Source organism: Macaca mulatta, chromosome 3, assembly GCF_049350105.2.
Source record: "Macaca mulatta isolate MMU2019108-1 chromosome 3, T2T-MMU8v2.0, whole genome shotgun sequence".
Classification (NCBI taxonomy): Eukaryota; Metazoa; Chordata; class Mammalia; order Primates; family Cercopithecidae; genus Macaca; species Macaca mulatta.
This window is the reverse complement of record NC_133408.1, coordinates 9,234,780-9,250,923: the sequence shown is the minus strand read 5'-3', so window position 1 is coordinate 9,250,923 and position 16,144 is coordinate 9,234,780. Positions and strand designations below refer to the sequence as shown.

At 41.0% G+C, this 16,144-nt stretch overlaps 1 long non-coding RNA gene across 1 annotated transcript; it reads left to right on the top strand.

The window, feature by feature from the left end:
- Positions 1 to 4,238: 4,238 nt before the first annotated feature.
- LOC144340127 (uncharacterized) lies at positions 4,239 to 6,962 on the top strand. Its single transcript, XR_013415844.1, has 3 exons — positions 4,239 to 4,443; positions 4,555 to 4,697; positions 6,459 to 6,962. It is a non-coding gene; the product is annotated as an uncharacterized LOC144340127 (long non-coding RNA).
- Positions 6,963 to 16,144: the final 9,182 nt, after the last annotated feature.

The window sequence follows — 16,144 nt, the reverse complement described above, 5'->3', positions numbered from 1 at the left end:
ACATTTTATTATGCACACACACAAACAGCTGTAAGAGATGGCATTTTTAAGCACTTCTTAAATGCCAGACACTATTCTCTACTTTTACATGTTTTACTCAGTGAATCTTCACAACACTATGAGGTATACAAATGAATGTGAATGAATGCAATGAAACACGCACTTTCAGTCAAATAAACCCGAGTGCTGGTCATTCTCCAGATTCGTTCTTCACCTGCTCTGTGCCCAGGAGACTGACTCTGGCCTGCACTGCCCAGGCCCCCTTGCAGAAGACTGCCCATACACCAGCAGCCAATGGGAGGACGAGAGCAGAAAGTGGGGACAGTTTTCCCTTTTCCCTTAACAGAGCCTCACTGGGCCCAAATGATACCATTTCATCTCCCCTTCCCTGAAACCTGGGGTGGGAACAACCTCCCCCTATTGCTGTCATCTGGGAGCCTCCCCTTCCCTTGTCTGGACCCTTATCCCTGCCCACAGCTCAGGAAACTTCTGTCATTAAAGCCTCTTCCTCTGCACAATTTAGGATGAACTGTTTCTTAGTGGAATCTTATCCCACACATAAGCAACTCTTCTTTTGTGTGTACATAATTTAGGAATCTTTTGTGTAAGTACAAAATGTGTGTGTACATATTTTTCTTTTTTCCCTTTTATTTATTTAAACAATGTTAAAACAATCTGTGCCTCTTAATTTTACATTTTCCTCAGGTGCTGAAATAACAACTGAAAGTTGCTTGTATCTGCATTGTGATTTCTGTATGTGTTTGCCATCAGCGGAAAACTCATTTGAATAAAATTTACCTAAATTTAAACAACAAACACTATCTTAAACATAATAACAAAGGTTTATTTTTATTTTTTTAATTTTTAATTTAAATTGAATTTAATTTTTATTTTTATATATGTATTTAAAATTTATATATTTTTATTTATATATTTATAAATCTATATATATTTTATTTATATATTTATGTATTTATATCTATTTATTTATATATTTTTATTTCCATAGGTTATTTCCATCGGGGTTTTTTTTATTTCCATAGGTTATTGGGGAACAGGTGGTATTTGGTTACATGAGTATGTTCTCTAGTGGTGATTTGTGAGATTTTGGTGTGCCTGTCACCCGAGCATTATACACTGCACCCAATTTGTGGTCTTTTATCCCTCACCCCTTCCCACCCTTTTCCCCACAACTCCCCAAAGTTCATTGTGTCATTCTTATGCCTTCGCATCCTCACAGCTTAGCTCCCACTTATGAGTGAAAACATACGATGTTTGGTTTTCCATTCCTGAGTTACTTCACTTAGAATAATAGTCTCCAGTCTCATTCAGGTCATTGTGAATACCATTAATTAATTCCTTTCTATGGATGAGTAGTATTGCTTCATACACACACACACACACACACACACAGACACACATATACATATATCACAGTTTCTTTATCCTCTTGTTGATTTATGAGCATTTGGGTTGGTTCCATATTTTTGCAATTGCGAGTTGTGCTGCTATAAATGTGTCTGCAAGTATCTTTTTCATATAATAACTTATTTTCCTGCAGGTAGATACCCAGTAGTGGGATTGCTGGATCGAATGATAGTTCTACTTTTAGTTATTTAAGAAATCACCACACTGTTTTCCACAGTGGTTGTACTAGTTTACATTCCCACCAGCAGTGTAGAATGGTTCCCTATTCACCACATCCACATCAACATCTATTATTTTTTGATGTTTTGATTATGGTCATTCTTGCAGGAGTAAAGTGGCATAACATTGTGATTTTGATTTGCATTTCCCTGATCATTTTAATATTGAGAATTTTTCCATACGTTTGTTGGCCATTTGTACATCTTCTTTTGAGAACTGTCTATTCATGTCCTTAGCCCACTTTTGGATGAGATTGTGGTTTTTTCTTGATAATTTGTTTGAGTTCATGGTGCATTTTAGATGTTAGTCCTTTGTCATATGTATAGATGGTGAAGATTTTCTCCCACTCTGTGGGTTGTCTGTTTACTGTCTGTCCTTTTGTGTACAAAAGCTCTTTAGTTTAATTAAGTCCCAGCTGTTTATCTTTGTTTTTATTGCATTTGCTTTTGGGTTCTCGATCATGAAATCCTTGCCTAAGCCAATGTCTAGACAGGGTTTTCCAATATTATCTTCTATAATTTTTATGGTTTCAGGTCTTAGATATAAGTCCTTGATCCATCTTGAGCTGATTTTTGTATAAGGTGAGAGATGAGGATCCAGTTTCATTATTCTACATGCAGCTAGCCAATTATCCCAGCACCATTTGTTGAATAGGGTGTCTTTTCCCCACTTTATGTTTTTGTTTCCTTTGTTGAAGATTAGTTGGCTATAAGTATTTGGGTTTATTTCTGGTTTCTCTATTCTGTTCCATTGGTCTATGTGCCTATTTTTATACCAGTATCATGCTTTTTTGGTGGCTATGACCTTATACTATATTTTGAAATCAGGTAATTGTGATGCCTCCGGATTTGTTCTTTTTACTTATTCTTGCTTTGGCTATGCGGGCTCTTTTTTGGTTCCATATGAATTTTAGGATTGTTTTTTCTAATTCTGTGAAGGATGATGGTGGTATTTTGATGGGAATTGTGTTAAATTTATAGATTGCTTTTGACAGTATGGTCTTTTTTCCAATATTCTACTCATTCATGAGCATGAGATGTGTTTCCATTTGTTTGTGTCATATATGATTTTTTCCAGCAGTATTTTATACTTTTCCTTGTAGTGGTCTTTCACCTCCTTGGTTAGGTATTTTCCTAAGTATTTTTTTTTTTTTTTTTTTTTTTTTTTGCAGCTATTGTAAAAGGGGTTGAGTTCTTGATTTGATTCTCACCTTGGTTACTGTTGGTGTATAGAAGAGCTACTGATTTCTGTACACTAATTTTGTATCTGGAAACTTTGCTGAATTCTTTTATCAGTTCTAGGAGCTTTCTGGAGGAGTCTTTAGAGTTTTCGAGGTAAACAATCATACCATAAGCAAACGGCAACAGTTTGACTTCCTCTTTACCCATTTGGATGCCCTTTATTTCTTTCTCTTGTCTAATTGCTCTGTCTAGGATTTCCAGTACTATGTTGAAGAGGAGTGAGAGTGAGCATCCTTGTCTTGTTCCAGTTCTCAGAGGGAATGCTTTCAACTTTTCCCCACTCAGTATTATGTTACTTGTGGGTTTGTCATAGATGGCTTTTATTACATTGAGGTATGTGCCTTGTATGCCAATTTTTCTGAGAGTGTTAATCATTAAAAGATGTTGGATTTTGTCTAATGTTTTTTATGCATCTATTAAGATAATCATGTGATTTTTGTTTTTGATTCTGTTTATGTGATGTTCACATTTATTGACTTGCATATGTTAAACCATCCCTACATGCCTGATATAAAACCCACTTGATCATGGTGGATTTTTTTTTTTTTTTTTGATATGTTGTTAGATTTGGCTCACTAGTATTTTGCTAAGGATTTTTAGCATCTGTGTTCATCAGGAATATTGGTCTGTAGTTTTCTTTTTTGGTTATGTCCTTTCCTGGTTTTGGTAATAGGGTGATACTGGCTTCACAGAATAATTTAGGGAGGGTTCCCTCTTTCTCTATCTTGTGGAATAGTGTCAATAAGATTGGTACCAATTCTTTGAATGTCTGGTAGAATTCTGCTGTGAATCCATCTGGTCCTGGAATTTATTTTTTTATTTTTTTTTTTTTTTTGGTAATTTTTAAATTACCATTTCAATTTCACTGCTTGTTATTGTTCTCTTTAAGTTATCTAATTATTCCTGATTTAAGCTAGGAAGATTGTATCTTTCCAGGAATTTATCCATCTCCTCTAAGTTTTCTAGTTTGTGTGCATAAAGGTGTTCATAGTAGCCTTGAATGATCTTTTGTATTTCTGTGGTGTCAGTTGTAATATCTCCCATTTCATTGGGTTTTCTCTCTTCTTGGTTGATCTTGCTAATGGTCTATCAATTTTATTTATCTTTTTAAAAAAAACAGCTGTTTGTTTCATTTATCTTTTGTATTTTTTGTTTGTTTGTTTCAATTTTATCTCATGATCTCAGCCCTCACTAGCACTAGAGCCCCAGCAGCTCCAGAGTGACTGGAGAGACATTCTGGGGAGTAGCAGCCCCTCTGTGGCTCTGCCTCTGCTTGCCAGTGGCCTGTGGGCCACAACTGACCACTTGGAACCCTGAGGAGTGTTCTGTCTCTAATGCTCACAAGTGCCTGGCAACCAGGAGAGACAGTCAGTTGTGCTGGGGGAGGGGAGCCAGCCAGGTTCCAGAAACAGTGTCCCTGACTTTGCTCTGCTAACTGTGCAGTTAGAGGTGATAGTCTCCACCCAGGTCATGAGGGACCCAGAAATGGCTGATGGCACCCTGGAGCTCGGCCACACCAGACCCAGCTGGACTCACAGCAAACCGCAGGGTCCAAGTGGGCCCATGCCCTTTACCTTTCTGTCCACAAGGGCCTGTCAGGGCACAGTAGTGGGGCCTGTCCCTGGGTGAGGCTCAGTCTCCTGATTTCAAGTTTCCTTCTGCACAGGGAAGCTGGGTCCTGCCCACCAAGGTCCCAGGGACCCTCCTCTGAGGCCCCCTCTCTCCTTTGTGTTTAGTCAATGTCAGCAGATGGGGAGAGGACTGAAAGGTCTCCCTAAAGGTACAAGCTGAGAAACCTGAATTTTCAGTGTAAGAACCCGGAAGAAATAAGTGGAACTGATGGGGTCTACAATTTCACAGATATTCTGTAAAGCAGGTCTATTCCTGTTCCATCCAAGCGTCCTGGGTGAGCATGACTCTGCTTTGGGGGTGTCAGGTTGACCCTGGCTCTTTCCCTTGTGTGGTCCTGCTGTCTTCAGTACGTGCCTCCCAAGGTGGCCCTGGGGATAGTCTCCAATCCACTGAGTCATCTTCAGAAGTCGGCATCTGCAGAGAGGCAGGTCCTTCTCAACTTGCATTCCACTCAACCTCTTCCTCGGCAGAGTCAGGCTCAGAGCCTCCTCGTGCAGCCCTGGACTCTGCCAGGAGCAATTAATCTCAGAAACTCAATCTGAGAGAGAAGCAAGAGAACTGTCAGCTGGGGCCAGTCTGGGGTCCTAAGGGTGTCAGGGCTCCAGACCCTCGCAGGACATAGAGGGGCAGTGGAAGTGGCCCTCCCAGGAGAAGTCAGATCCCCTGCAGGGCAGCAGGACCCTAACTCTGCAAGGGCAACTGGTTGGTCTTTTAAAAGGATCCAAATGGGCTGAAGAAACAACAATAATGCCTAGAATACCAACCTGGCACGAAAATGAGTAAAACAGAGTTACAACCAGGGACCCCAAGAAGATCCAGAGTGTTTCACTGAGTGAAATAGGAAGATGCAAAAGCACACAGAGAGGGTTTCCCAAAAATCTCAAAGGACAGGTACTCCCTCCCTCCTTAGAAGGCAGAATTTGAAGAAGCAGAGAGGAGCTGCTCCCTGCTCCCCTCAGCTTCTCCCCTCTCCCTTCTCCTCTCTTCTCTCTTCTCCTCTCCCTTCCTCTCCCCTCTACTCCCTTCTCCTGGCTTCTCCTCTCCACTTCTCTCCTCGTTCCTCCTCTCTCCTCTCTTCGTCCCTTCTCTCCCTTCTCATCTCCTCCCTTCCCTTCTCACCTCCCTTCCTCTCTCCTCTCCCCTCCTCCTTTCCCCTCTCCTCTCCCCTCCTCCCCTCCCTTCTCCTCTCCCTTTCCCTCCTGCCCTTCCCTCCTCCCCTCCTCCCCCATCCTCTGTCCTCTCTCTGCTCCCCTCCTCCCTGCCTCTCCCTCCCTCCACTTCTCTTCCTCTCTCACCTCCTCCCCTCCCTTCTCCTTTCCCCTCTCTTCTCCCCTCCTCCCCTCTTCCCTTTCTCTCTTCTTCTCCTCCCCTCCTCTCCCCTTCTCCTCTTCTTTCCCCTCCTCCCCTCCTTATCCCCTCCACCCCTCCCTTCCTGTCTCTTCTCCCCTCCTCTCCCCCTTCCCTCCTCCCGTTCCCTCCTCCTCTCCTCTCCCCTCCTCTTCTTTTCTCCCCTCCTCTTCTTTTCTCCCCTCCTCCCCTCCCCCCCACTCCTATCTTCCTCTCCCCTTCTCCCCTCCTCTCCCCCCTCCCCTTCCCCCCTCCTCTCCCTCCTTTCCCCTCCTTCCCCTTCTCTCCCGTTCTCTCCCTTCCTCCCCTCCCCTCTCCCCTCTCTCCTTTTCCCTCCTCCCCTCCTCTCGCCTCTCCCCTCCTACCCTCCTGTCCTCCCCTCTCCTCTCCCCTCCCCTCTGCCCTCCCCTCGTCTCTCCTCCTCCACTCCTCTCTCCCCTTCTCTCTTCTCTCCTCCCCTCCTCTCCCCCTCCTTTCCCTCTCTCCTGTACTCTGCTCTCTCTTCTTCCATGTTGTCTTTTCTTATATATACTTTAAATACTTTTGATTTTGTTAATACAAGTACTGTGTATGCAACTCATACCTTTTTAGCAGACAGCTCACGTGGACCCAGGTTGGGGTTGATCATGCAGATTGTGTAGGGGTCCCCCGCGGATGCACACCGGTGTGCACTGATGTGGAGCTGCTCCTTCCTGCTTCCTGGGCTCCAGACAGAAACACCATATCCCTGCACCAGCCTCTGCCTCAGCTCTTCACAGTCAGCACACCCTCTGCTTCCTGTCAGGGTCTTCTCTGCTGAGTCTGGTTATGGGATCCCTTTCCATGCAGAGCCATGCTCCCGTGCCACTGGGTGTCACCTTCAAGCTAGCCCCATGTGTGTGTCTGTGTGAGAATATGTGTGTGTGAGTTTGCCATCAAAGGAAGACTTTTATTTTGGCTGCTAAAATTCAGAAACATTTAAAGAACAAACTATCTTTTGAAAAACATCGAAGGTTCAGAAAACAAGACAAGAAACAAATTGTTGTAAAATTTCAACTCCCCTAAATTTATCTATGAACTTAGAACTAATCTAATAAAAATAGTATGATGTTTCAATGGTGTGTTGTTGTTGTCTAGTATTTTTTGGCATTGTTATTTAAAAACCAGTCAAAATTTATCCAGCTAAATATTACATTACTTGTACAGATTTATGATAATGGCTTAGAGAAATGAACTTTATTGTTTTCCATGTTTCTATTCATGTCCAGTTTTTATGATAGTTTAAATAATAGTGAACCTTTTATTTAAATCAAAATACAATATGTATGCATATAATTTTAGAGGGTCCAATGATTTGGAAATAATGTATTCATAAGAGCTATTTGAAATAAATGTATATTTAAAAATACAATTTTAGAAATTATAATGCTATAAAACTTTAGAAAGAGAAATTGCACATCAATTAAATAACAGTAGCTTAACTAGAAGATAAATGAAAATTACTTTTAAGGACAAAAACAAACAAATCAAAACTCTGAGTGGAACCTGCAGGCACCCCTGGATCCCTGAGCCTCACAGCACCTGCCTCCTCCTTGCTGGGAACCTGATGACCCAGAGGACCTCTAGTACTTCCAGGCCTCTGTGGGCTGCTCCTGGAGCAGCAGGAGCAAAAGGGATGCTTGGGAAAGGCTGGAACTTGAACTCCACATCAGCCATGATTTACCTGTTGCCATCATTTTCTTGTCTTAGCTCATGGAGCTTTATCTCAGTCAGCAGAACTGCTGCCCAGCTTTCTTGAGCTCTTCCTCATAGAAGAAAATATCCTTTGGTAAAAGGAAGTGGTTCTCTCCAATTCATTGTTCATGTCTTCTACCATCTTCTTGTAGAGGCTGCAAATCTGCTGTGTGTAGTTCATATTTCTGCACATGGTAGGAAATTCCTTCTGGATTTCTAAGCATAGAGAAACATAGTAATTTAACAGGGAGATACAGAGTGAACACCCTTTTAATCAAATGATAAAATGGTAAAAGTTAACATAAAAATACTAGGACAAGCCGACATCATGTACCTCCTGATATGATGCACTGAAAAGAACACAACATTATTTCTATGATTTTCTCCCAATAGTGCATAACCTGAATCTATGAAGAAATAGCTGAGAACCCCAAGTTGAAGGGCATACTACAAGATAATGGCCCATATTCTTCAAAACGATAAAGGTCAATAAAACGTGGAAAAGGCTGAAGAATCATTTTGGAATTAAGGAGACCCAGGGGATGGGAGAGCCAAATGCAGTACATGATGCTGGATTCTACTCTGTTCCAGCAGAAAACTAGTTATAGATGAAATTATTTGGAAGACTCACACAATTTAAATATGTACAATATATTAGGTAAGGATTGTGTCACTGTTAAATTGCAATTTTTATCATTGTATTCTGGTCAGGAAATGCCAAAATTTAGTGTCAATGGGTTTAATAACTTCAACTTATTTCAAAATAAAGAGTTGCTAAAAGTCTTCAACCATGATCCCTTCCTGACATCGTGGTCAAGCTATGTATGGCTCATGGTAGGTATCTTCTCATTTTCTGGTGGGGTACTTAATGTGAAAACAGGTAAAACCATCATAAAGCACCTTCAAGTTCTAAATCTTCCTTGAGCCTACCTATGTCTGAGAGACTCCTCTAGGACATTTCAGGGAGTATGGAGAACATATTACTGGTGGATGTCCTTCTCCAATCAAGTCCTTCAACCCTTCTGATCCTCCTGCAGTCTTCTTTCTGGCCAGTATGATATCTGAACAGACTCCGAGTCTAAAGAGCTTCTGGCTCCTATGTTCTCTGCTGGCTTCCATGAAAAGCTCTCTCTTTAAATGTTCATAAACCTGGTAGCTTAAGACAACAGAAATTTATTCTTTTATAGTCCTCTAGACCTAAAGTCCCAAATCAAGGTGCTGGCCAGGCCATACTCTCTCTGAAGTCTCTAGGAAAAGGTGTTCTTTGCTCCTTCCAGCTTCTGGGTGCTGTAAGCAGTCCTGTCATTCCTTGGCTTGTGGCTGCACCCCTCCATTCTCTGCCCCCATCTTCCCATGGCCTTCTTCTCTGTGTTCTCTACAGACACCAGTCATGAATTTAGGGCCAATTGCAATCCAGTACCCTCTCATCTCCATCCTTAACTAATTGCATCTGCAAAGACCTATTTCCAAATAAGGTTATATTCTGAGATTCCAGATGAACATGAACTTTTAGGGGCCATTATCCAACCCACTACACCAGTCTTCACTGCCTCAATCAATTTCCATGGAATGTCTCTGGGTTATTTGAAAACCCCTATTTTAGTTTTATTTCTCCTGGATTCCAAATTTTCTCTTTGAACAGGGCTCCTTCTCTCCACCTACATCTTAGAATTCTGTCTCTTGTTCAACTTCCTTTTTCTTTATTCTGTGTCTCACAGAGACAGGCAGGATCCTTCCATACCCTTCCTTGGCTCCCAGGACCCACACCTGTTAAACATATGATGTGTCCCTCATGTGGATTCTATCCAAGATCCTATAGAGGACAGATTTGCTGGGACTAAGGTACCATCCTAAAGGGTAAGTCAAGAGCCTGCTCACAGACTCTCCGATTCTCATGGAGAACTGTGGCTTGTCAAGTAACTCAGAATCACTGAATTTTTCTGTTCAACCTCATTCAGTTATTTTGGCTTTAAGATAAATAAAAATTAATTACTTGGAATATTTGATCAACTGAAAAAATCCCGACTGTATATTTTGAGTCCTGGTCAATTAGGACCACTTGCCTAAAGGAACCAATTTAATGATTTCCTTCACTTTCAAGTTGTGAAGAAATTCTGGCTGCCTTTCTCATTGCACCTTTACAAAGGCCAGACTTTATGAAATAATAGTGATGATAGCAATAATCTGGAACTTGGTAATCGACAAACCTCTGGTTTCATGCTAAGTCTCAGCAGAGCTTTTCAGTACTCCATGAGGTATGGATTGGGCAGATCATCCTGCCGTTATTACAGACAGAAAAGGAGACAATCATACTGCATTTGTTCTTGGACTGGCTCATAGTCTGGGCACAAGCACGATCAATTTGTTCATACCATTGTAAGACTCTTATCTCTAAAAGCACAAAGAGAACACATCAGAAGTAGATCTTTACATGAAACAAAACCAACTAACCATTTTGCCCAATGAGCTACTTTCTCTTCTGTTTACTTTTTTTTCAGTTTCCTTCTATTTCTATTTAAAAGGCAAGTTAAAAAAAAAAACAATAAGATGGCATACTATATGGAAAATAGCTCAAGCTTTACAGCAAGACATCCTGGGTTGAATTCCATTTCTGCCACCTACTAACCTGATGAACTTCGGTAATTTCCTTAACCTCTCTGAGCCTCAGTTTATTCACCTGTGATATTGTTTGGCTCTGTGTCCCCACCCAAATCTCATCTCAAATTATAATCCCCACGTGTCCAGGGAGGGACCTGGTGGGACGTAATTGGATCATGGAGGCAGATTTCCCCTTTGCTGTTCTCGTGATAGTGAGTGTGTTCTCATGAGACCCGATGGTTTTAAAAGTGCGGCACTTCCTTGCTCTCTCATTATCTCTCTCTCCTGCTGCCTTGTGAGATATGCCTTGCTTCCCCTTTGTTTTCTGCCATGATTGTAAGTTTCCTGAGGCCTCCCCAGCCATGTGGAACTGTGAGTCAATTAAACTTCTTTCCTTTATAAATTACTCAGTCTTGGGTAGTATTTTTATATCAGTATAAGAATGCACTAATACAACCTGCAGTGTGAACCTCAAAGTCAAGTTGAGAGGATTGAAGAAATGATGTAGATTATGTACCCTGCATGAAGCCTCTCATGTTATTCAGTGGTAGTTGGCTCCCTCTCATCACCTTCCTGGGAGATTCTAATTTTGTCAAAGGATCAGTCCTAGATCACAGTGGCAGTGCTGATGTTGCTGTAAACTTCAGGCCAGTGTGCCAGCATTCTATCTAGCCACATTGCAATGGAGAGTGCATGCTGCAGGGGTACTGTATGAATCAGTGCCCAGAGATAAAGGGGTGGTCTGTCCTCTCCTGCAAAGCAGGACAATGCTTGGTCTCCAGCTCTTCACCTCCTGGAAACTCACCCCCCATTTGTGCTTGAATTCATGCTATCTGAACAAGAGAAACTCATGTCATCTCTCTCATCCTGTAAAGCACTGCTGAGAACAATCATGCTAAAATAATTTAGAGGGAGAAAATGTTAAGCAAAGACTGTCAAAACAATACTCAAGAATACCAATAAGGAAGCCTGTTTCTAGTTAGCAAAATCTCTAACTAGGGGAGATTAAACAGCTCTTACAAAAGTGCACATTATACAAGTATTTCATCACGCGTTGAGGGCCGGCATCTCAGGATCCAGCCGTGAACCAACATCTGAAATACCTTTTCCCATAATCCCCTTCATCCAAGAATAAACACTTTTAATGAAAGTCCCAAGAGGAAGTAAAAAAGAATTTGTTTTTCCAGTTTCTTTTAACAATCTTTCCTAAAATAGGGGGCTATTCTTGTTTGCACCTTCCTTATAACAGTTCAGTCAAATGTGGCCACTGCCACAGCTTCTAGCAAGTTCCCTGGGTGCAGAGAATTGGGACCTGGCACCTGCAAGACAAGCAGGCATCAGGATTTTGGGGGATTTTAATTTACTAACTACTCTTTATACTTTTGGTGAGCTTGCATTTCAAACCTTGCCAAGAGACACATCTCCTTGAACTCTGCTGTCCTGTCTCACCATGCAAAAGGCTTAAGAAGGATCATTTTGTTATTTCAAAACACTAGAGCAAATATTTCCAAGACTGTCTTGAAAAGTTCCTTGGAATTAACATCAAGCACTTACTATATAATGAAAGAGTCATGCATATACGATGTTCTTTTAGCTAGAGGAATTTTTGGTGGTCATAATGGGAACAAAATTTAAGAGCCAGATTTTAAGTAGGAACATAATAACAGTCTTGAAAATAAAAAAATACGACTTTCCCTTAGCAAGAGGAGTTGTTGAAACCTGAAAAGCTCTGTTTATGGTTTTACCAGGAGCTTCTAACATCATGTAGAAAATGGATGTACAAATGTAATTAAACACAGTAATACGAAACTGCATGGAAAATTTGGCAGAGAATCATATTTTTCTCTGATTATATAAGTAATATACATGTTCTTTGTGGAAAATGTGGACAATAAAAATATGGCATGAAGAAGAAAATTAAAATTATACAATTATACCACAAAATAATCATTTTCTGATGTATATATGTTTTCTTAAAAATTGTATTTATGCCCTATTCATATTTGTCCTGTTGCTTTTTGACTTAATTTAATCATATATTTTTATTGTAGTATGTGAATGGCTATCTCCCTAGGACACTCATTGCAAACATTATATTTCTTTAAAATCTAGAGTTTTATCTGAAACATTTATTTGAATCTTGCAATCCACTCCAAAACATCCACATTTGTTTTACTATCAAATATGTAGCATATAAATATAAAATGTAAACTGCATTGTAGATAAATATAATATACATATATACATAAAATAAAAACTACAAAATTATAATATAGAAAGCATATCAAAATAATATTAATGAAATGTATGAAGCTGTACATATAAATGAAAGATGCTATGTCCTCTTTAAAATTTTAATTTTATATCATTTAAACATGCCTGCTTACCACATGCCTAAGAATTTCTTTGCCCAACTTGAAATAGCAACCTTAAAATACTCTATGTCACTGGAAAAAACTTGACGGCAATTTTTTATATACAACCCCACATGCACACACACCCACACACAGAAGAACAACATCCATTTAGGGACTCCTTGGACAAAATTTCAAGTCTTGAAGAAGTAGGTTTACTAAAGCAAAACTAATCCCCTTCCAAGTCTGTAATGGGTATGAGATGTCCTTTCACTAGATATAAATTTATCAATGTACAGAAAAATAAAATCAATGGGTCTCAATTTTTCACTTTAAAATTTCCTTCCTTAAATTTCATGCACAGTTTGGGCACCTGTTGTTCCTTGCTGGCCTGTGAGAAAATGAGTCACCATGTGCAAAAGATGAGCCATAGATCTGTTCAGAAATAGTCACTCATGTTTGACATGACAGCTTGTTTTCCATATATTCTCTTGGTTGTCATTTTACATTGCATACATATAATAATAAAGTCATATTTTCCCCCAGCATGGCTTTCTAAGTGGAGTTAAATATATCAATATTTTATATCATACTTCACAGAGTGTCATGGCTCCCCATTTTGCCACCTGATCCAGACTGGCAGTCACCACTGTAGGGGACCGTACCATATACTTGGGCATGAGAAAGGCCCATGGGTTAAAGGACGGAGAAGCATCCCTGACCCAGCAACTTGCCATTTACTGGAGGAAAGAGCCCAGCCTAGGCTGAAGAGCTAATTGAGGAGGAGTCTCCACCATCCAGCTCAACAAAGTCTAATATTTCACAGCTAGATCATCTTTCCTTTGGCTTTAACCTGCAGAAATTGTATCGCTTCCCAAAATGCATACGTAAGAGAAGTAAAGCCATACACTTTAATCAGTCATCTGCAATAGTTTCTCCAAAAGGGGTGGCCAGGCTGTCTGCATCAGTATTCTGGGGTAGGGAGGAGGAGGGTGGATGATTGATTGGAGATTTCTGAGTCCCCTCACGAAAGATTCTGATTCTGTAGATCTGTGGAGGCTCTAGGAGTCTTCATTTTAGCAAACATTCCAGGAAATTCCTGTCGACATTAGAATTTGAGAACCAACAATTTACACTCTGAAGTGAATGCACTTATGAATCCTTCCTTGAGAGCAGGGGAGTTCCTCACTAATCTCTAGGGGGAATTCAGCGACCATCGCTAACAGACAGAAAGAGGAGTCTGGACAGGGCCAAGGACAAACTTTGCTTTTTCTGGAGTGGTCATCTATTAAGTGCTTTCTTGGAGAGGGTATAGTAATTGTGTACTTTGTATAAATACACTGTAGAAAGAGAAAAACAAGTATCTAGATATTTGTGTCCCCTTCTGATCACCTACACAGAGATTTACATGGCACAAATTAAATCCATCCACTCACCCTGGAGTTCTGTCCTTCATTCAGGCCGGAGCCCCAGCAGAGTGGCCCAGGACCAGCTGTTTTTAAGCAGCCCCTGAGAGCAACACAGCAGGTCCCACCCAGCAGACCACAGAGCTATGGTGGGGGAAGCACCTGCCTCCTACCTGAGTTCCCTGGGGTTGCTGTGACAAAGGACACTGACTGTCTCAGATAATGGACACTCATTGTCACTCAGTTCTGAGGCTTGAAGTCTGAGATCAAGGTGCTAGCAGGGTTGGTTCCTTCCGACGGTGATGAAGAAGAATCTGTTCCTGGCCTCTTTTCTGGCTTTTGGCAACCTTGGTTATTCCTTGGCTTGAAGGTGGTCATCTTCTTCCTATGCCTTGAAATCATCTTCCCTCCATGTGTCCAGCTCTGTGTCCAAATTTCCTCCTTTTATAAGGATAGTAGTAATATTAGATTACTTTCCACCCTAATGGCCTTATCTTAAATTGATCATTTGCAAAGACTGTTTCCAAACAAGATCTTATTCACAGGTACTGGAGATTAGGACTTCACCATCTTTTGGGGGACACCATTCAGCCTGTCATACCCTCTCTTCTCCTCAGGTCTGTCTGAGGCTTGCTGCTGTGTCCCTTGGTGGCTGGGGACAGCATGCTTGCCTATGGCCATGCGTGTAGCTCCACTTTGCTCTGAGAGGCTGAGCAATGCCTCTCATCAGTCTTCCCACAGCCCCTCAAGGGGCCCGGCACCCACTCAGTGACCCAGAGGGATCTGGTAGAGGGACCAAATCGCAGCAGGGCCATAAAGAAGTTAAAGCTTACCCCAGATACTGAGCTGGGATGCAAAGCAACAAGCTAGGAAATTGACAGGCAGGCCCCAAATGGTCTTGCAGAGTCGAATGTCACCAGATTTCTCTGTGTTGTGGCTTTTATTAAATACTTCTTAATAATTTGCCTTGTTATGTCTGAGCTTAGAAATAAATTATACTCATTCTCTGGAAATATTTTTAGACTTTGTCTCTAGGTCATGACCAATAAAAGGTTTAAATTCAAATATTGAATGATCCAAGGGCTCACTTCCTGTAGAAATATCTTCATCTATGTGAATGATAATAGTGATAACAGCAAATATCCATGGGGTTCCATAATTTATAAAAATTATTTGTTTTTACAAGTAAAGAATTATTTACTTGTCACCTGAGAGGAGACTCAAAAGGAACATGACTGTTAGCCCTCAGTGGAAGCTAAAAATGTATCACCTGTCGTAAGTTGTCTAATCTATTTCCCATGATGTTTACTTTTTGTGTCCGAGAATGTTGCATACTCTCATTCAAAGTCTTTTCCAGAAGGAACCAGTTGATAAAGCCACCGGCTCTTTCCAGCATCACACCTGTAATGATGCCACAGTGGACTGCCTTTGATGCCACAGGACAACAGCTCAATCTCCTGATTGTGGGGAGAAGAGTGGGGGTGTTCTCACTGCCTCAGGGCATTGCTAAAACAGGTTTGGTCAGCAAGACATTAAACAACAGAGAGGAAAGCCCCTTATAAAACCATCAGGTCCTGTGAGAACTCACTCACCATCAGGAGAACAGAATGGGGGAAACCACCCCCATGATTCCAATTATCTCCACCTGGTCCCACCCTTGACATGTGGGGATAATTACGATTCAAGGTGATATTTGGGTAGGGACAGAGAGACAAACCATATCATATCTGTTTTTTGCCTATGTCTTTTATCATGTTAAACATTTATTTTATATTCTCTTTCAGATTGGCTTCTTATTAACCCAGGTTACTGAGGTTCTAATTCTATTTATTTTGTTCCTGCTGACTCTTAAGTGGAATATATTGTGTCCAGGTATATTTTTACATACCAGGTTTTATATTTGCTTCTGCTAAGATTCCAAAGAGGCTTATTTGTCTGGGAAAATTTGCAAGTTAATTTCTTAGCTAGGGAATTCCTGAACAAAGAAGGAAGTGAAAATCTGAGCCCTAACTTTGTGTCTGGAAATGGGCTGCACTAATGCATTCTTAAGGACATTCCTGCCTTCACACCTAAACCAGGCAGAAAGGGATAGGCTTACCTGTTACAATCCTGTGCTAATATGCAAGTAATTTTCTGGTCTTACCTTCAGAGTTCTGTCCTAATGGAGGAAATCTCACTTCTCACTCTTGCTTTGTATGGTTCCAAG